Source organism: Hakea prostrata, chromosome 3 (genome assembly GCF_041222555.1).
Source record: "Hakea prostrata isolate BN-2017 chromosome 3, UWA_Hpros_2, whole genome shotgun sequence".
Taxonomy (NCBI): domain Eukaryota; kingdom Viridiplantae; phylum Streptophyta; class Magnoliopsida; order Proteales; family Proteaceae; genus Hakea; species Hakea prostrata.
Window position 1 is genome coordinate 66,697,922 of NC_142602.1, and position 23,053 is coordinate 66,720,974.

Genomic DNA, 23,053 nt, shown 5'->3' on the forward strand with positions numbered 1-23,053 from the left:
ATCCATATCCTTTAATAAAAAAAGCACAATAATAAATTGGATCATATTTATACTCTTCATTTAGTAAATATCCACTAAAGAGGTTATACCATATATGTCATGATCATCTCTGAAGCCTTATTGAACAAATTTCCTAGGAATTTTTATATGCTTCAGTCATTTTGAATCCTTCAGGTATTTTCATATAAATTTCATACTCGAGTGAGTCTTATAAATAAGCTGTAATAATATCTAATAGACGTATGTCAAAATTTTCATATACTGCCAGATTAATAAGATATTTGAAGGTGATTGCATCCACCACAAAAGAACATGTTTTCATGTAATCAATGCCAGACCTCTGCGAAAATTCTTGTGCCACAATTCATACTTTATATATCACAATTTTATTCTTTTTCTCATTTCATTTTTTGTACGAAAACTCATTTGTACCCCACTGGCTTTATACCTTCAGATATTGAACTACAGGTCCAAAAACTTTAAATTTTCAAGCGAATTCAATATTGATTGAATTGCGTATTTACGTTGGCCAATCATTTCTTTATTTACATATCAAACAAATTTTTTTTTTTAAACCTCCCTCTTCTTTTTTTTTTTTTTTTTTTTTATTATATTAATATTTTTTTCCTCCTCTTTTTTTTTTTTTCCTTCCCTTCCTTCCCCCCTTTCATTTGGGTGTGGGGTTTTGTTGGGGTTTCGTTTTTTTTTGGGGGGCCGGCGCGGTTTTGGGTTTGAAAACTTCATACCGTTTTCGTACTGTATAGAATTTATACGGTACGGTATGAAAACGGTATTTTTTAAAACGGTACGGTATGAAAACGGTAATAATTCGGTATGAAAAAACGGCACGGTTTGGTATACGGTTCGGTTTTGTTACGGTATGAAAATCGGTATGAGATGAGGCTATTACAAATTTACAATGAGAAGGTTGGCGTAATCAATAGAAACCAAACCGGTTATTGAGAAAAACCACCGGTTTGCTAGTTAATTTCCCCAGCTTATTGTTTCGTTTTCAATAGAACATATCATGCGTATGTTGGTCTACAATCAAAAGTTTAAAGGGTCATAAAATTACATCTTTCATATAGAGGATTAGAGGGAGTGATCCAAACATGTGGCAAGTAATACGGGTACTCTTTCCAACTTATATTCACCAGCAGTTTCTACAAGCATATAAATCATAAATTTGGCAGTTCTTCTAACCCTTCTTGTACTGAGCCTTAATACCAATAATAAGTTCTCTTTAGAGTTTAGACTCTACCAGGCAACATTCAATCTGATAATCATGAAGACAATCAGAAATATCTTTTGGGTAAACAGCTTTACGTTTATGGGCACAAGGCGTTGGACCTACCAAATTTGTAATCCAAAGTTCCCCAGTTCTTGACAATAATACAATATGAGGAGGAATAATCTAAACAGAAAATATAGTTAATGAAAACATATGCATAGCAAAGAACTAGATGAAATTATAAATAAACTCTATGTTTTGTTGCTATGTATCCTCCTTTCACAATTCCACGCTACATCAATCCCTGCAATTTGGAATTAGAATATCATCTTTGGATTAATATTAACTTGAGTTTCAATTACTTTTAGATGAAAACAGAAGCATATACAACAACAATCTTATATTCTTATAGACTTACTCTACGTTGCTAGGAGTTGAGGATCCTTCAGTAGAAACCGGATACATTGTAAAAACATCTTGCAATGCTTCAGATAATTCTTCAGTATCTTGATCTGGATCCGGTTCAGCTATACGAAATGAGAAAAACAACAATTAAAATAACTAATTAGAGTTAAAAAACAATATTTTAAGAGATACGCATAGTAATAACAAGAAAAAAATATTACCTCCAAAGTTCACATCATACATCCAATCTCGAAGGCATACTAAGGCTTCAACATTGTTAGGGAGTAACTTACTTCGATATTTATCAATCACCCTACCCCCAGCACTAAATGCCGACTCAGATGCCACTGTTGACACTGGAATTGCTAAAACATCACGAGCTACCCGTGCCAAATTAGGGTATTGTCCTTCAACTACCTTCCAATATGCAAGAATATCAAAATCCTTTGCCCATTGCTTGGATGGCTCTTCAAGATACATATCCAGTTCAGTCTTATTTGTCCCAACTTTTTCCACAGAATTTTTTTGAAGGAAATTCTATAAAATAGACATACAAGGTATTATATAACATAAAAACTAATAAATATCAATCAAATGATAACACAAATTATCAAAGACATATAATAATATACCTTGAGAAAATCAGAAGAGGCCTCGTAGATCATAACGAAGAAGAAGAAGAAGAAGAAGAAGACTCTTTATCTTTTGACATGTTCGCATATTCCCCATAGAGCTTTTCCAAAGCTCCCTTAACACGTCGAATTTCACCTTCCACTAAGAAAGAGTTTCCTTGATAGATTGATTCAAATGCAGCCTGAACAATACTCATTTTGTATCGGGGATCCAAAATAATGGCAACTGACAAAATCAAAGAGTATTTCTCCCAATATTTGTTGAATTTTAGTCTCATGGCTGTTAACATATCTGCCATAAATTCATCTATCAGTGATCCATTATTCAAAGTTAAGTAAATTTCCAACACACAAACAAAGTATAGATTTGAAGTAGGATATTTAGAACCCGATAAAACCTTTGTGACCTCATTGAATGGCTTCAACAATTTTAAAATTTTTTTAATCCTCTCCCATTCATCCGAGTCAAGGTTCAATGCATAACTTCGATCTGAATATCCCAAAGTCTCAAATACTGGCCTATAAAATAGAGCATCACTAAGCATTTGAAATGTCGAATTCCATCGTGTAGTTACATCTCCATGCAAACCCCTATTAAATGACATTCCTAGGCGAGCATAACATTCTTGAAATTTTAGTTTCCTAGCTTGTGAGCTCTTCACATACTTGATACTATCTCGAACCTTTTGAACAGATGCATCTATGAATTTGATGCCATCTTGAACTATAAGGTTCAAAATATGGGCACAACATCGAATATGAAAAAATTCTCCTTTACAAATCAATGCATTCTTTGAATTCAAAGTGGTCCTCAAATAATTAATCCCAGAATCATTGGAACTTGCATTATCAATTGTCACTGAAAATAATTTTTGTTCAATCCCCCACTCAATCAAAATCTTGTGAACAGCCTCACATATATTAGCACCCGAATGTGGAGGTGCTAATATAGAAAACTTGATCAATTTCTTCTGCAAAACCCATGAGTTATCAATATAATGAGCAGTGAGTGTCATATACCCATCATTAGCTATTGAAGTCCACAGATCTGTTGTGATTGACACTCTTCCAGATGATATCTTCACTGCCTCTCTAATAGCAACTTTCTCCTTCTTGAAAATTCTATGAATATCACTCAAAAGAGTATTCCTACTAATAGGAGAGTACTCAGGATAAAGATATAACATTAGTTTCCTAAATGTTGGATACTCTACAAATCTCAGAGGGAGTTCATTCTTAACAATCATCTCCAAAACCAAATCACGCACTACATTCGGGTCAATTTTCAAGCTTTTCATCCCCAAGTTCCCATCACTTTGTTGCAACACCATATGATTTATGTCTTTGTTATCTGCCTTAGGACACTTTTTCATGTGATTATTGAGACCAGTGGTCCCATTTTTTTGGGGGTCAGCCAAAAATATCTTCCCACATTTTGTGCATTCTGCCCTAGGCCTTCCATCTTGATATTTTTTGGGATCAGGATCAACCATTTTGAACCAATTACTTGTCCAACATAATGATGTTTTAACTTTGCCCCTTTTGGTTGGTTGATTTGAATCTGAAAGGGTCTCTACTTGTTGGCTATCTAATTGCTCAACAGTTCTTTCAATCTGAGAAGGTTCTGGACCCAAAACAGAAACATCATGTGGCTCGAAAATCTCAGACCGACGTTTTTCATTTTGTTGGAGTGATAAATATAATAGTAACTGCAAAGATGATAAATAGGACAATTCACCTCTTACACTCTTACAAAAAATAGAAACAAGAGCAAGAACGATAAACATGAAATCACAAAAGAATCAGTTGATAACCAATAAGAGTTTTAAGTCTACAAATATATCTTATAAATCACAATACAAAAGTTGATCTATCTAAAATATGTAATAAAAGATGCATTCTCATTCTTAGGGATGAAGCAAAGCAACATAAAGTCTGCTTCTATGTCAAACCAAGCTGAGAGAGAGATCCAAAGTCACAGTAATCAAGGAAAACTATGGTAGAAAAAAGGATAATTATGATAGAAACGTACACATTGAGATGAATTATCCCAATTAATACCCACAGTAATCAAGGAAAACTTTTCTTATATTCAAACTTAAACAAAACCTAATAAAGAGAAGAGCCATGTTACCAAAAGAAAGAAATAAAGAAAAATAAATTTGGTCCATGCGACAGAGACACGATAATGGCAATTTACTGGATTTGTATCATTTTAGTTATCGAATAATTGTAGTGGTACGGTGATTGAGGAATCAAAGTACCGTCCTTTTGGACCTTTCCCTCGAAGAAACAAAGAAAAGAAAATAGGGAGAGAGATCCAAAGTCACCTAACCATTATGCTTTTGGGTCTTGACTCTTGAGGTGGGAATCTCTCTCTCAATTTGAATATCTTGACTTACTTTACAGTGCAAATAAACAACTCACAATGAGTTGTGTGGAATCCAAAGAAATTTTATTTAAACCAGAAAAGAGGGTAAGAAGTGATGAAGGGGGGAAACTGGAAAGGAATTTAAATTCCTAAAATTTTGGAGAGGGAGCAGCAATTTACAAATTAATAGAAAAAAATTCTCACCCGGACTGCCTTCCACTGGAGTTCGACGAACAGAGCAGAGCAGTTCGATGAACAGACTTGCTCAGAGCCTCAGACTGTCAGACAGAAGAAGGAAGACGAAGAATGAGAGCCTCAAGAGGCGATGCACAGATGCAGTTGCAGGCTGCAGCTTACTTACGGCCTTACTAGATGGAGCTTCGAAGAAGGAAGAACGAGAGGCGATGTGCTTACCCGATTACCATTGTCGTCCTTACCCGAGCCAGGGTAAGAAGGAAAGAAGAACGATATTTGTAGAAAATAAAAAGCAAACAGTACAAGAACGAAGGAAGAATGAGAGGAAAGAAGAACAAGAGGCATCACTGCCAGGCCATCAGGAAGACTCTCGCAGTCGCAGCCCTCGCCTCTCTGTACTCTGTTCTCTTCGAATGTAACGACTGACGAACAAAGCAAAGTTATGTTTAGGGTTTTAACTTTTAACTTTTAATTTATTACCGGTATACGGTACACAATACAGTATACCAAACGGTATACGGTATTCGGTTTGCCGGTACGGTATACGGTACATACCGACGGTATGGTACCGTATACCGAAACCGTACCGTACCGAATTACCAAATTCGGTTTCGGTACAAACCGTACCGAATTTGGAAACGGTACGGTACGGCGCGGTTTAAACGGTTCGGTATGGTGCGGTTATACGGTTTCGGTACCGAATTGACACCCTTACAATGACATAACAAATCAAGATCTCTTCATTATTTCCAGGTACCTGAACCTCTTCTGGGGTTTTATAAGAAGTTATGTTTTCAGGATTTTCATAATCAATTGTCTCCATATTATAACCATCTTGTCATTTGCTCATTTCCTTTTCTAGTATTTTATCCTTGAAACCGATTGATCTCCCACATTTTAAACGTGGTTTAATTTCATTTGCACTGATAGATTGTCCTACTGGGACATCAATTCTAATTGGAGCATTTACATCTGGAATATGAGATTTAGTAACTCTTAGTAGGTCAGCAAATCTGGCAGTTGATTCATAATATTTATTGCATTATATTTCGAACTTCAAGTTCACAGTGCTCAAAGCGATGATCTAATAAGATAATGATAATGCATACAATCAATCTCTTTTTCCAACTGTTTATTCTCTCCCCTTCATGTTGGAAAAACTAATTCATCAAAATAATACTCAACAAGTATTGCTTTAAATAAATCTCCTATCATTGGCTATATATTGAATTATACAAGGAGATTCATATCCAACATATATTCCCAACTTTATTTAGGAACTCATCTTTGTGCTCTGTGGTGGAGCAATTAGAACATATTTTGCTTTGTTCTCATAAACATTTATGACAATAAGCCAATTGTAATAGAGAGAATTTATGACAACCTTTTGGCCTGATGCGTACAAATGATGCTTTGTTCTCATAAACAATGGTTTAGCTATTAATTGGAGACATTTAATAAATAATTTTACCAAACCATTTTGGATATAAACATGAGCAACAGGCTATTCAACTGTGATCTCAGTTGTTATACAATAATCATAAAGCCTGAGATGTAAATTCAACAGCATTATCAAGCCAAACTGTTTTTATCTTATAATCCATAAATTATGCTTTTAATCTCATTATTTGAGCAAACAATCTCGCAAACACCAAATTGTGAGTTCATAATGAACATACATGTGACCACTTTATAGATGCATTTACTAAAATCATATATTATTTGAATGATCCACATGATGGGTGAATGGACCAATTTATTTCACCCTCTATACGTTTTAAAAACGTAGAATGTTCAGTCTCAATTTTAGCTGGTGAGTATCTAATAATAGATTTTCCTTGAGAACAAGCAGAATAAAAAAATTCACTCAATTGAATAATCTTCTGGTTATTCAATAGATTACAATTGAATTTTCAATAATTTTTCACATTATACTTGATCCAGGATGGTCCAACCGGTCATGCCAAATAATAAAACTATCAGAATCAATGTTCTTTTGATTTACCCAAGCATGTGTTTCAACCATGCCAATATTCGTGTAGTACAAACTTGGGGTAAATGTCTAGCACTTTGTAGTAATACATAGTTACTCATCACCATTTGATGTGTCCAAAATCTGCTCAGCCCTTAGATCTCCTCGTGATGACCTGCAAAACGAAAGCGTCAGATGTGGCCCGACCGCGGGGGTCGGGAGTCCACTTCCGAAGGCTAAGTCAGTTGATGAACTTATCACAAACGGCTCTGCTAGAAGCACAGAGCTAAGGAATGAAGAACTGGGAAAGGTGATCTAGATCGTAAGCCTCTGATAGTTTATGTCTACCAGTATTGTATCTGAATCTCAGTCCCTCACCTCGTATGGCAGTGAGGTTTATATAGAGTGTACCTTCAAATCTCCTTCGTTGGATGCACTTGAGCCTTCTTCGGATAGTCGTTGGATCTTAACAGTTAGATCCGTTGAGCGATAGACTTCTACTAGTTTGGACTAGTAGAGGACTCTTGAGATAACCTTTAGGTTATGCGATGTTTATCCCTTCGATAATGATTAGCCGCAGCCGTCAATTCGAGTTTGCCATCATTAGGGTAATTAACCTAATCCATAAGTTGAATTAGGGCGTGCTTATAGCTGAATAAGTTTTCTTCCTCAGCAAGCCACCTTACAAACTCGGTTCGCTCGGGAGCGAGTCGATTCCTTTTGTCTCGACCGGAGTTGAGGATTAAACCAGGTATGAACCCGGTTCGATCATATTTTCTCCATATCACGAGCCCCTCAGACCAAGCGTTCGGTCTATCCTGAGGGCTTGGTTTTTAACTGGGTTCTTCGTCAGGCAATAGCCTCTGCGTGTTCCATTAAATGTCATATCACATTTAATGTGGTGGTCACTTTTCCTCGAGCGTTGTGAGGGTAATGTCACGTGTCTTCTCGCAGTCAGTCCGTCGTGGCTCACGTAACCCAAGCGACGGTTTCTGAACGCCTGTTTCGGATTCGTGAGTTCAAACTTTCAAAACGTCTTCTAATCTCGATCGTTGATTTTGAATCAATCTCGATCGTTCAGATTCCCGAACACTCGTGCGGGTGCTTTTAAAAGCGGTTCTTTGTCTTCGTAGGTTTCATTCTTCCTGTCCGGAATTTGAACCTTTGTCGTCTGCTTCGCGCCTTCCTGCTCTCAAGCTTTTGTCTCACTGAATCAGTAAGTTTATTGGTCTTTTTCTTTTTGTACCTTACTGAAACAAGTAATGGCGGATAATAGGGTTTCTCTGGTATCCAGTGTTAGTAATAGTAGTGGTAATGAAGCTTTTGCTTCTCCTCCTTCCGAACAGTCGGATAGTGATAACAAAACCCTAACTGTCCTCTGCGCGAGTTTGCTGAAGTTTCTCAAAAAGGTTTAGAGAAGAAAACCGAAACTCCTTTACTCCTTCCTGAGTCCGGATCTTCCAAGACTTCTAGGGTAACTGCCGAGTCTTCTAGGCAGCCTCAAACTTCCAAGTCCGATGGCGGACCTGGCTCTATTCCCTCCATTTTCAAGGAGGAAACCCTTCTTTCAGCAATCCAAGATTTTGATTTTCCTTCCTCTTATCAGGTTAGGGCTCCTCATCCTGATGAGAGGGTTGATTCAACCCTTTCGGGTGAATTTTCTCTGTACATAGATGCACTGAAGAGCGGGGTTCGCTTTCCCTTTTTTAATCCTTTGTTCTCAGTCGTTCTGAATCATTGGGACATTTGTCCTGGAATGCTCCTTCCCAATAGCTGGCGTCTCATCGTCGGCTTCTTGGGTTTGTGTTTTGAACTTGGCATTACGCCATCTCTTTCTCTCTTTGTGCATTTTCATGTTCTTTCTATCTCCCATCTTCCCGGGTGGGTTTTTCTGTCCAAACGCAATAAGGCTGAACTTGATTGGAGGGGTAGCATCCTTGTCAAAGGAACTTGCCCTTCTAACCACAAAAGATGGCGCGAACGATTCTTTTTCTGTCGAGCGCCTCCATCAGATCTTAACTTCCCGACCGTCTGGAGGCGGTGTATTTCTTCTTCTGAGAATAACCGAGGCCTACCCTTATCAAAAGAAGACGAGGCGGCCATCAGGAAGATCAAATAAATTCCATGGTATCAAGAGATACATGGACTTGAGGTGGAGTATAACTCCATTCTTCAGTACTGGGGCTTGGCTCATTGTGAGCTTCTAACCATCATCTTTTAATTTTACTGAAGTGATACGTCTTCAATTCTGACTCTTACTCTTCTTTGCAGTGCCTCCAAGAATGAACCCCGAGAACCTGCGAGTGAAGGCCGCTAGGGCCGTTGTGACAGCCGAGCAACGATCGCCTAGAGCCTTGACCGTTGATCAAGAGGCTTCTGTTCCCTCTCCCGACCCCTCTTGTAGGGGTATCAGGAATATCAGGCCCGTGGCTGATGCTTCGGGTAAGGGAAGAAGCCAATGGTGGAGAGGTCTAATGTTTCCTCCTCTGTCCGAACCAAAAGGAGGCACGATACAGTTGATGCTTCCTCCCACAAAAAATCCAAAAATTCAACGGAATGTGAGAAGGTCTTCACCCCCCAATGGACCCTGAAGTTGACCAACAGGGTGACACAGGATCCTGAGAAAGCTGCAGAGTGGAGCTCCCTCAGTCTTGTTCCTTCTGATCGCCAAGAATTTGAAACCCTGGACGACGTTGCCCTTGTTAGTCAATCCACAAGGTACCGGTCTTCCTGTTTACTTATTTTTTCACAATTTCTTATGACTTCTTCTAATAATTTCTGCCTTCCCAGGAATGTTGTGTTGAGCTTCTATCAACACATGGAAGCATTGAGCCGAGTTGGCCGCAACAGCTCCTTGCTGCAAACCTGTGAAGAGAATTTGGCCAAAGCCAATTCTGAGATAGACCGGCTTACTGCAGCTGCCGAGGAGCTGCAAAGGAAGCACGAGGAAGAAGTGAACTCCCTCAAGGAGGCCCTTAATTCTTCAAAGGCTCGTGCTGTTGCTGCCGAGCGCGAGGCCAGGAAGCAAAAAGAAACTGCCACGTTGTTCGGTGACAGGCTTGAATTTAAATGTATAGAGAACGAAGAATACTTGAAGTTGGCGATTCCCAGCAAGCCCGAGCACATCAAGCCAGAGCTTCAGAAGGATTGTGTTCGGAAATACCTGAACAACGAACCTTTCTCCCAGCTATTGGGTGCTTACAACGTCCAAGCTTATCGCTTGGGGCAGAATGACGTTTGGGAGCGAATTCTCGCATCAATCCCTTCCTTCGATACTGCTCCCTTTCGTGAGGTGTGCCATAAAGAGGTCTTCGGGAAATTAGGCATGGATCTCCCAGGCTGGGCTCGGGAAGAAGATGATCCTTTTCCAGCTGACCCACAATATGGGGCATATCTGGCTGATGAGCAAGCACTTCCAGAGGAAAAGTCACAAGCTGCTGGCTAAAGAGAACTCGACAACGTTAATCTTGAGGAAGGCTCTTCTCAGGATCCTGAGAAAAGTCCTCCTGACCAAGGCTCCTCGGGCAACAATGAAGAAGAGGCTTAGGGAGTTATCTTTCTTCTTCTTCTTCTTCTTCTTCTTTTTTTTTTTTTTTTTTTTTTTTTTTTTGTAAAGATTGACCTCCTTGCTAATGAATAGACACTCTTTTTTTTTTTTTTTTTTTCATGTTTGGCCTTACTATTTCTTCGTCTCTTGCTGAAATCTTGTCTTGAATATCAAAATATAAATGATAAAACTTATCACTTAACTTCACATTCCTCGACGAATAATAATCTTGTAGAGATATTATGAAGATACGTTTTGGAAAGATGCATTAATCTTCCCCACTCCTTCATTTACTGCAAAGTCCGCACGTTTCCCTTCTGGTATCTGCGAAGTCCAAACGTTTCCTTGCTTTGGTATACCATTCACTATTTCTAATGAATCGGTAATACATCCATTATCACAATGGCGGTGCGATGATTGGAGGTATCCCTGCATCGGGTGCTCGCCTCCTCATGTTTCCATGTGGCCTCCCTTCGACCGTTGATCTTGCTTGTTGCGGATTTTGAAGCATCATTTCGATCTGGGCCATTGGTTGTCTTTAGCTCTCAACCGTCGTCTTAATACCTGAGGCTATTTAAAGCCTTCGTGGGTACTCTCCATCTATCCTGCTATCTGCAAGTTAGAATTGCTAAAGCGACATTCCGTCCTCCTGCTTGCTTCCGAATTCCTCGTACTCCAATAATAACTCTATCAACTTCTGAACAAGTGAGTTTTTGATTACTCATCTCTTTCCCCCTTCCCCTTGAGTAAACTGCGCAGTAGTAATACTTGGGGTTTATTTAATCGGGTTTTTCATAGTTGATAGAGAACTAGGGTTTTTCAGACGGCGCCAAATGATGCGTCCAAAATCTGCTCAGCCCTTAGATCTCCTCGTGATGACCTGCAAAACGAAAGCGTCAGATGTGGCCCGACCGCGGGGGTCGGGAGTCCACCTCCGAAGGCTAAGTCAGTTGATGAACTTAATCACAAACGGCTCTGCTAGAAGCACAGAGCTAAGGAATGAAGAAGCGGGAAAGGTGATCTAGATCGTAAGCCTCTGATAGTTTACGTCTACCGGTATTGTATCTGAATCTCAGTCCCTCACCTCGTATGGCAGTGAGGTTTATATAGAGTGTACCTTCAAATCTCCTTCGTTGGATGCACTTGAGCCTTCTTCGGATAGTCGTTGGATCTTAACAGTTAGATCCGTTGAGCGATAGACTTCTACTAGTTTGGACTAGTAGAGGACTCCTGAGATAACCTTTAGGTTATGCGATGTTTATCCCTTCAATAATGATTAGTCGCAGCCGTCAATTCGAGTTTGCCATCATTAGGGTAATTAACCTAATCCATAAGTTGAATTAGGGCGTGCTTGTAGCTGAATAAGTTTTCTTCCTTAGCAAGCCACCTTACGGATTCGGTTCACTCGGGAGCGAGTCGATTCCTTTTGTCTCGACCGGAGTCGAGGATCAAACCAGGTATGAACCCGGTTCGATCATATTTTCTCCATATCACCATTATTTGTAGTCTCAATCTGATAATCATTTTGGCAAATAGCTTCGAAACTTAACAAGTTTCTTTGAGACTTACTACAAAATAATGAATTATTTATAGCCAATTTTTATCTCTTAGATAATAATAGATTAGCTCTTCCGGAGATTCCAATCAATGTTGTACTACCGATTATTATATGAACATTGGTTTCCGCATCATCAAATAAGAATATATATATATTTTCTCTCAGTATAATATGCGTCGTGGCATATAAAAGAATATTCACATTCTTCATCAAAGTGAAACAAAATATATTAAAAGATATATGGAAAATTAATACAAAAAAAAAAAAAAAAGAAGAAAGAAAGAAAAAAGATTAAATTTAAGATAAACTAACATATGAGATGGGATTTGAGTGGAAAAGAATTACAAAAGTATCATAATATCAATTCTATTTTTATTTGAACTCTAGTAACATAACCAAATCATCAATTATTATCTTCAAAGGAGTTTGCAGTATCTAGTTGTGTAGTATCTATGAGGCCATCAAAATCATCCGTTTTATAGGCAAAAATTGCTCAAGTATCATGATTTTGGAAAATCCAATTTATTTCCACATTAGTTTTATTTCTTCAATTAAGGCATGACAAAGCTTAACTAAATATTGTAGAGTACGACAGATACATGTTTAATGGCTTTCATACCACATTAATCACAAATATTATCTTCACTCTTTGAAGAGTTATATGGAGAATATTTATTATTCTCTTATTTATTTCAATCATGAGAACGGTAATTATTCTATCTTTTGCTTCATCCACTTCCATAGTATGATCATGGACTAGAATTTTGCCTTCTTTCAGGCTTATCATGAACTTCTGCATTCACTTCAGGGAATGAAGCAGAAATAGGATGAGCTTCATGATTTTTCATTGATAGTCCATTATTTTACTCAGCTACAAATAGACATGATATCATTTAGAGTATTTTTTAAAACTCTTTTTACAATATTACTATTGTAACAATAAATCTGAAACTTGAAAATTTGCTGGCATATTTTCATGAATAATATTTTCTCCTTATAATTCAATAGAGAATTAATTTCAAAAACTACAGAACTGTATTTATTTACAGTTTCAAATCTTGCAACTTCATGTGTATCTGCTGAATTGTATTCATTTACAGTTTCAAATCTTGCAACTTCAAGTATATCTGCAAAATTGTACTCATTTACAGTTTCAAATCTTGCAACTTCATGTGCATCTGTAGAACTGTATTCATTTACAGTTTCAAATCTTGCAACTTCAGGTGCATTTAACAATATTTGTGGTGCAAGACTAACAACCACTATGTACAATAAATAAAACCGTTATTTTTAGATTGGTTAATGACAAACCACAATTGTTAAGGTCACCTGATATGTTATTTGATTCTTATATTCAATAAAATACATACCTTTCTATCACAATGCACTTACATTTCTAGATGGAGAAGGTAAACTCCATTGTTTACAAAAATGCGCGAGGAGGTACAGAGTCTGCTGTCTTTCTTCTCAAAACACAATACTTTGAGCGGAATCGTGTTGATAATATGTTATAAAATAAAGAGAAAATATAGAATACAAAGAAGAAAGACAAGATCAGTTCAGCATTTCTATTGAGTTAGTCATTACATATTTATAATGGAACTAGCATCTTCTCTGATATGGTAATATCAGAGTCTACAAAGAAATACAATATATGATTCTCACACACAATAAGATAATCTTGATATGGAAGGATATATTACCACCCAAGATAGAAGGTGTATAGAATGGAAATATTGACTGCTAACATTGTGTAATGAGATGGTTGTGAACTTCACCAATATTGCATCCTGAGGTAGTTGAGATATTCAATTGGAAGTACAATCTCTTTGGGGTAATGGACATCCATAATAAATATTATTTATAACAATTAAATCATTTCTTGATTTGTCCTTGTCATCGTTGCACAAGGGCCATGCTAATCTTCTTTGTATTATTCCAAATATATCGCACGTCTCCAAAGAGAAAATATCCAAAGAAGTGTACGAAATAATTAAGTGACAACAATCCTTTTGGCTGAACGATAGGGGACCAATTATTGCTGATAGTCTCCTACTTTATGGACTTGGATTCAAAACCATGTACTCACAAGATCTATGTTTCCTGGGCTAGACATGTTGATGGGCTTGCTCACACCTTCAGAAAAAAATAAAGACCTCTAAGACTTGAAAATGGCTAAGCATTGGGTTATAGGCTACATAGTAAAGGTGATTTGTAAAATAAAAGAAATGATGCCCAAAAGGAGGAGAATTGCAGGTAGTCGTTCCGGTAGAGTGTTACATGTAATACTTTCACCTAAAGAAGACCTGATGCAAATTTTTTTTTGCTAATTTTTTGGAACTCATTGCTTTATATTAGTGGGTGGGGACTACTATATATAGTGTCTAGATTTAGTGTTGTGCAATTAATGCACATCATTGAGTTGTGAATGGTGAGGATCAAAACTTGTGGTGAGGTTTCGATCTTGACCCCTCATTTTGTTTTTGTTGTTGTTGTGTTTTTTTATTTTTTTTTTATTTATTTTTATTTAACTACATCGATTGTAACAAAAAAAAAAGGGTGATCTTGATCACAACTTTAAATCTTGACCGTAGACAGCTCAATGCTATGCATTAATTGCGCAACACTAAAGCACAACCACTATTATATATACCCCAAGGAGTGTCCAACAGGGGGTTTAAGATATTGCCACCATTCTTGCGGCACCTATACTCACTTTCATAGTGTTATGCAAATGGCCTCACGTAGGCAAAACAATATTTCCTTTGGATAAATTTCAAATACCCCTTATTTGTAAGATCTCCCCTCCTAGGAGGGGTATAGTCACTCTCTATTTTCCCTATCCATCTTTCAATTATTCTACTAATCCAAGTAATGCAATGTTAGATATGTTGGATTTGGGTATCTTGTATTCTGTGGGTCCATGTAGTTATAGTTTTAGTTGTATTTGTAGTTGAAATATGATTTGGATTAATTATTATTTCTAGGTTGAAATTGTAATTATATTGTGATTAGGATTTTAGATTTCCTTATAAATAGTCTATGTATGATAACCTATGTAACAATGCAAGCAAATGGTAGCACTTTGTGAGTGTGAAAGTGGTGTGAGGTTTTTTGAAATAGTAAAACTTCCTTTCTTTGGTAGATGTAAGCAGGAATTTGTCGAACCACAATAAATTCCTCTTATGTGTTTTGCTTGAGTTTTTTTCTATTCGTTGTTGTATACCCGTTATCCCCAACAAGTGGTATCAGAGCAAGGTTCGATGGATCATCACCGAAGGTATGCGAAGATCCAGGGAGGAGAGGATAGATGCCAAGAGAATAGGGAAGGCTTCGATGAATTGATCGAAGGTACGATTCTCTAGAATCGTGAAGTTTTAGAGAGGGTCGGCTAATGGAGAGCTGGAACCAACATCAAATACTGCACTGTACCTTGGTTGGCCTCTACATTACAGTTGCAACAATTGTATGTTCCTTTGGCATGATTGTTGTTCCAAATATGACTATGCGCTGTCTGGTTCGCTGCTTGTCAAAGCTTGATTCCTGAGGATCAAAGAAAGTGCATGTGTAACAACCCCTGTATTTCTAACTCGGGATTCGTATTGCAGGTCCGAGAACCCGAAGGTCTAGTCGGGTAAATTTGTGGAGTGTCCGGATAGAAGCCCATGATCTATACCCTGAACCCATCGATCTGGATCCTCTTGTTGAAGAGCCTGTCTTGCTTAGTAGTTGGACTTTTGGAGGGCAAGTGGTGTTTGGAAATGTCCGGAATGAAGGTAAGACTTCCCCCGTGTCTTCATTAGGGTTAGGTTGTCCTTGGACATCAACCGCCTGAGCAAAACACCCTTGTATAGCAATATATTTGGGGGCGGTTGCTAGTGGCAATTGATTAAACCAAGCGACCGCCTGGTCCTGATTGTGGGATTTTGCCCCCTGACTTCTATAAATAGTAACCCTCGCCTATTTTACGAATATTATATTCGGGATTACCGTTTTTGGAGGTTAGATGTGCTGGAAGTAGTTCTGAAGTGCTGTTAGCCCAGAAGGTTCTACTGTCTTTCATAGTTAATCTGGTTAAGGTAAGTGATTCCCTGTCCACTCGTGCTTCACCACTTGCTATGATAAAAGTAGATTAGTGTTTCCCTTTGGTTGTTCTTGATCCTTCTATTGCACTACCTATCTTTTTGTTGATCTTGGTGAGATCAGATTCGAAAACGAAACCTGCTTTCGTGAAAATGGCTAAAAAAAAAAAAAAAAAAAAAAAAAGAAAATAAAAAAAAAAAAAAAATAAAAAAAATAATAAATAAAAAATAAAAAAAAAAAAAAAAAAAAAAAAGAAAAAAACAAAAAAAAAAAAAAAAAAAAAAAAAAAAAAAAACAAAAAAAACACCAAAGAAAAAAAAAAATTTTTTTTATAGTGATCAAAGAAAGAGGCGCGCACCCACCACACCCACCCCAACCCCCCCCGCGCCAACTAGGGCCCCCAAAACAAAATTTTTTTTTTAATTTTAATTATTTCTTACAAAAACCCCAAAACCACCCCCCAATAAAGGTTTTTTCCCCCCCCCCCATTTTCATAGGCTTGGTGGGGCCCACATCATGTACATTCCACTAGGGCACGTGATGCTTCATTCCTTAAAAGAAACCTGTTTTTTTAACTACTAAAACCAGACTAAACATTCTTTAGCACAAACAAACAACCTGTCCGATAATTTGCCTCATAAACATATATATGTACACAAATCTAAAGTCCGGTTATATTTACATTTGACCTTTCAACGTTGTCTAGATCAATACATGCAGTCTCAAAGAAATATATACATTCACTGTCCATTATACAAACATCAATCGTAACGAAATGAATGAGATTACATCTTCAACTTTAAAGGCATTGACAGATGGCAACACCTTGCCTTTATCATGAATCCGAGTACCATCAACATTTACAATAATGAGCTTTGCGGCCCAAGTAAGCAATAAAGACAACCATGTAAGTAAGTCGGGCAATTTATCATGTATCAATCATCACATCACCGTCATCAAAATCATATAACATCATACATTCCAAACTTTCCTTTCTTTTTCCTTTTCCCTGTTCATTTTCTTTTTCTTTTCTTTTTCCTTTTTCCTTTTCCTTTTCCCTTTTCTTTTACTTGCATTTCAGTTATCTGACATTATAGTCTTGAGCCTAGGCAAATCCAGAGGATGCACATATCTCTTCACCACCGAAGTGGCTTCTGTCTCTTCACCACCGAAGTGGCTTCGTCTCTTCACCACCGAAGTGGCTTCAGTCTCTTCACCACCGAAGTGGCTTCGTCTCTTCACCATCGAAGTGGCTTCTGTCTCTTCACCACCGAAGTGGCTTCAGTCTCTTCACCACCGAAGTGGCTTCTAGGCACAAGGCCTTGTACACCTCATGGATTTCCATCAACATAGACTCAATCTTTTCACTTTTCAGTCTTGCTTCATGCCTTCCCATTTGGGTACATAAGTACCAGGACTTACAGAAGCCATTACATTTTATTCCTTTTTCTTTTACTCTTTTCATCTTCAATTCCAGTATTGCATTACCATACTCTGCCAATTTCAATATACATTTTTCATTTCAATCATCATTCAGTCTCATATGAGTAAAGCTGGACACAATTCCATACAATTCAATCATTTAAACATGAGAGCATGATATCATTCAATCTCATCTGAACACAGTTCATGTAGTTCCATCATTTAAATATGAGAGCATGATAATTTACATTTAACATGCATAATCATTCTTTCAAATGCATAATTAACAGTTCAAGAATGCTATCAACATTCCATTTCAAGCAGTTCAATCAAGTCATTGAGTTGTCATCCAATCCATGCATTTTCGCACAATACACATAAACATATATCATGCACTTTCCATAAATTGCATCATCGAATAAATAACATAAACTTTATGTTGCCATGTGCATGTTACATATCTATTAAAGAAAGAAAAACACCAACTTATCATACATAGGTTGGTCAATATTACTTACCTGTTCCGTGCGTGTCCTGACCTTGGTTCCATCATAATCCGCTCTCCCTGCATCTCGATCGATCAACGGAAATTACGAAAACGCAGGGGCCAACAGGGAATTTTCCCCCTTTTTATATTATTTTCTCTCTCTCTCTCTCCTCCTTTCTCGTCTTTTTCCTCTCATTTCTCTCTCCTCTTTCTTTCCTCTCTCCTCTTTTATTTCTCTCTCCTCCCCACGGTTTTCCTCTCTCTCCTCTCTCCCCTCTCTCCACTTCTTCTCCTTTCCTCTCATTTCTCTCTCCTCCCTACGGGCTCTTGCTCTCTTCCCTCTCTTTTCCCTTCACTTTCTCTCCACTCATTCTCTCTCCTCTCCACTCCACTCCTTCTCTCTCCTTTTCCTCACAGTCTTCTTCTCTCATCTCTTGCTTTTCTCATCTCTCTCCTCTCTCCTTTCTTCTCCTATTCTTCTTCTACCTCTTTCTTTCCTCATGGTCTGCACTTGACGCACTCCACTATTCATTTTTCTCATTCTTTTCTCTCTCCTCTCTATCTCACCTCGCCTCTAACGACTTCTTCTCCCTCTCTTAACACTCCATCTCTACTCTCCACCTCTCCACTTACTCTTCCTCTTTCCTCTTTCCTTTTCTCTCTCCTCTTTAACGATCTTCTAAAGTTTCTGCAACACCTGAAATCGTTCTCTTCTCTTTCTTCCACACGTTTCTCCTCTCCTCTGTTTTCTTCTCTTTCTCCCTGTATTTTCCTATTTTCTCTTACCACCTTTCTTCCCCTGCAAGTCACTCTACCTCCCTTAAACTCACTAAAGTCGGTTAACAAAACCACACGTAAGTGGGAGGGAGAGTGAGAGGTGTCACCTCCTCCCTCTTTCCCTCCACTCACCCTAATAATATATATATTTTTTTTTATATTTAATATATATAATAACATAATATATATATATATATATATATATATATATATATATATACATATATAGTTACCTAAGGGGGCCTCTTTATGGCCTCGTGGGCCCTCTCTTTTACTTACACAAGGCTCACTTTGGGGTGTGGATATTCATACCTCTGGGTTCAGAAATTTACGCTGATCATTTCTTCGCTTTCGGTTCAGTCTAATTCTACTGTTGTGGGACCCACAAACGATGTCTGACCTCGATCTCAATGACACGTTCACCCACAATAATAAAATAATACTAGAAAAAGATGCGGGGCATTACATTTTATTTATTTTTTAATAAAAATTTTTTTTTTTTTTTTGTTTTTGGGTTTTTGGGGGATTTCCCATAATTACAGGTAAGGACATACAATCCTATCTTTATGTAATGACTTGAACATGCTAGTCCAGTGTCTATTATTACTGTTCTTTCTTTTCATATACTGCTGTAACTTTGTTTAGCATGCTGATCTTATGATATGATGTTGTTTGTACTGTTTTTAATTATACTTTGTGGATTATGAATGTGTTTACTGATGTTGGTTGGTTTGTGGTTTTGATGGAAGGGGTATTCCATTGGGATATCTTAGCTTGGGATATCAGAGGGCTGTGGTATGGGACACATGCTCGCTGAAGTCTCTAGCTCTATCATAACTACTGGATGACATACCTAGGTAGAGTCTAGAGTTGCATGGCTAGGTACCCCACATGCTACTACCCTCTCGGTAAGGGAATTGAAGCCAGATGACCTGTGATGACAGTGATGTGAAGATGGTCCACTGTTGGTCATATAAATGGTAGGGTTGCATATGTTATGGTTGGGCTCATGGACGTCCAAGGAACGGATCGGGTGTCGTGAGGAGTCATGAGAGCATTTCGCTCCAACAATATGTGGATGACCATATGGTTATGGAATGGAGTCCAATAGTGGTAGCCACTCCATGAGGGTTCTCATTCCTAGGTTGCGAAGGATACTGAACTGAGTTGGTTGGTGCCATAGGGGATGTATCTGGACTTCATGTAGTATGTTACTATTATGACCTGCATTGGATTAGAAACCCCGACATGTGCCAGTACTCATGCCAATGGTCGTGGTGAGAAAGTGTTGACTTAACCCTAGCCATGGTTTGAGAGCCAAGTGTGGACTTTCCATTTTACCCAGGATCTCTACAGAGGTAACCAGTCCTTGCCAGATCAGAGTGACTAGACCTACCCAGAGGAGAGCTGGTGTATATTTTAAAACATGTCAACTGATAGAGATTCGCATTGTTAGATCTTAACGGTATTCATACTTTGCATTCATACATATCATTTATGCATTTCTAATTGGTTTGACATATGGATGGGAATCATTCTTTGTTCTTATTGAGTTCTCAAGAACTCATTCATTTATTTGTGTATGTTTTATTAGCTTGTACAGATGGAGAAAAAACGCAGGAAGATGGATTGGTTTCCTATGAAGGAACCTTCCCGTATTAAGAAGATGTGGCACCGACAATGGAAAATGGAGATAGCCTGTGCGGGAGCTCCTACGAGTGCATGGAATGCGCCTATAGCACCCATTGATTGGGCGGAGGAGACAAGTTGCCAAACAATTTGCTCACCGTATGGGGAAGAACTGGAGGACCCCAATTTCTAGAAATTCATGAAAAACATTATTTAGCTTTAGAAAAGGAAACTAGAAAGAAAATCATATAACTCTTTTTGATTGCTTCCACTGAACTCATTTACATTTTAATTATTTATTCTTTCCTTGATTATTTTATTTGAGTATTTAGACTCCTGTAATCATTTTATTTAATTATTGAACTATTCTTGCTCATGATTGTCTTTACTTGCATTTATTATTATTGATAGACTAGAACCGTGGATCCTGTGACGGATCGCTCCCACGGGTTGTCGGGCAGGTAACCGAGACCGGCAGGTGGGGTGTGACAACATGTGAGCTCTAAGGACAGGAAGCCATCTTCAATGATGAAGTCAGATTCAAAAAAGCAGAATCCTTGTAAGGAGGAGTAAATGTTCCAAGAAGGAATGTCTTCCTTGGAACTTGTAGGAGAATAAATGCATGAGTTGAGTTATTATAACTAAGCTTACCTTGATTTGTGCTAAGTATGGTGCTTGTATACCAAATTCATACATTTGAGGTAACAAAGATGCATCCTAGACCTCCAGACTCCAGCTCAAGATGAAGGGTTCACATTACACACGATGGTTTACTTAATCACCAAGTTAAGAGTTTAATATTCTTGGAAAAGCTTCATGTCAGTTGCACCTTATCCAAAATTGATTAGACATTCAAAATCACATGGGTGCAGATGTGACATTTAACACTTACTTTGGTAGACAAAACGTAAGGGAACAATACTCGAGAAAACTCAAACGAATGGGAAGCCTCCTAGTAAGCGTTGAGCATTTAACGAGCCCCAAGGTATTGAATGCTGAATTTAATGCTTTGATTGACGTTGGATAAATGTATGTTGAATTCCCTTACGTCATTACTTCCGCCGAGATGTACCTTCTCGGGCACCTGACAAGGGGAATATCCGTAAGTCCATTGCACCAGGTGGCAATCATAGAAACTTATCTTTTAAGTCAACAATCTCACGAAAAGCAATCCTCTGAGAATTGGATGCCGGAAAGTGATAGATGAATCCAACAAACCGGATTTGAGCCAAATGAGCTGGCTAGCGTGGTTCACCCTGATTTCAATGGGCTGGAGAATTATATCTATAACAATGACAATAGATTTGGTTTATGGATCGTTCACCCAAAAGAGGTCATGCATCATCAATGACAAGCGGTTCAATGTCAAGAAAAATGAAATTAATGTCTCTCGTCACAACCACTACATTCAACACAATCAAGATTCAAGGCATCATCCAATCTAATATAATGTTCATAGACAACTCTATTCAAAAACATAAAAAGATCAAACATCAGGTGATTTTAGAGTCAAAGCAAACATGAAGTTCAATAAGATAATAAATCCTCAAGAATAATCCCTTTTCTTTCATATGACATCATTAAACAGAGAGAGGAATTAAGTTGAATACAGTGTCCAAATCACTTCTATTTCCCTCTTTTAATGTCTATGGTTAAAAAGAAATATACCTCAATCCCTAACAAACCTTAAGGAGTTCTTCTTTGCATAAATACAGCATCAATCATCCACCAGTAAGACAAGGAGGCCAATTTTTTTATTTTTCATGAGCTCTCTGTTTTTGCTTTCTACAGAAGCACGTAGCAGATAAAAAAACTTGGATTGTTTGAGCTTTTAAGCAGGTTGTGGTTATTTTGCAAGCAAAAGGAGCTCCAAGACATGTACAAGTAAAGAGCATTAAGAATGCAGCAAGATGAAGTGGCATGGATAATGAATAAAATGCTTGGATTCAGACATCAGAAAACAGTGATCATAGAAATGAAGAATATTATATATCATTCCTATAATCAAACACTTTATAATAATTCCAAAATGATATTGCAAACAAGGTTTCTGCAATATGTTGTCCCATTAAAGTCTGAGCTACTGTATGGTTTAGAATAATACTTTCCATTTGTAAGTATTCCAAGACAGACAGATCATTAGAATGAACTAAAGATTTAGAAAACATATATTCCTCAACATGATCACTGGCATTTTATATCAGTGATCGGGTTTTCCAGTCAAATCTATTAATGAGAAAATAAAAAATAAATAGCAGCTGAAATGCAAGGTTGTGATGCACTATTATGTCCATAAACAGCAACTTGAGTTTTAGAGTGGATGGATACTTTATCAAGGTTCTCTGCAGTAAAATCATCCAGGCCTGCTTTTATAGGATTCTGGAAGAGATGAAACATATTCTTCAATGGAATTTGAAATCAATCCTTTTTTCTTTTTTCCAAAGGAAATTCAATTTTAACAAAACTTGGACCTTTTCCTGCTTAGAGTAGGTGACTTTAAAAAGCCAACCAGCTCAAAAGTCAATTAGGCTGATCAACTAAGAAAGGTAACAAGAGTCACAAAACTGAATTTACTGGAAAATATTTCTGTCCGTTCAAATCGAGATAAAGAATGCAAATCTGACTGCTTTTACACAGAAAAAACATGTGGTGGGGATAGAACCTTGTTGTATCAATAGAACCTTAATGTATCTTATACAACATTGTAGGCAGAGTAACCCAGCAGAGTTGTTCTGCTATCTGGC

At 37.7% G+C, this 23,053-nt stretch overlaps 1 non-coding gene across 1 annotated transcript; it reads right to left on the minus strand.

Moving 5' to 3' along the window:
* Positions 1-13,775: 13,775 nt before the first annotated feature.
* Positions 13,776-13,878, minus strand: LOC149022822 (U6 spliceosomal RNA). Its single transcript, XR_016172668.1, has one exon. It is a non-coding gene; the product is annotated as a U6 spliceosomal RNA (small nuclear RNA).
* Between the last annotated feature and the right edge of the window lie 9,175 nt (positions 13,879-23,053).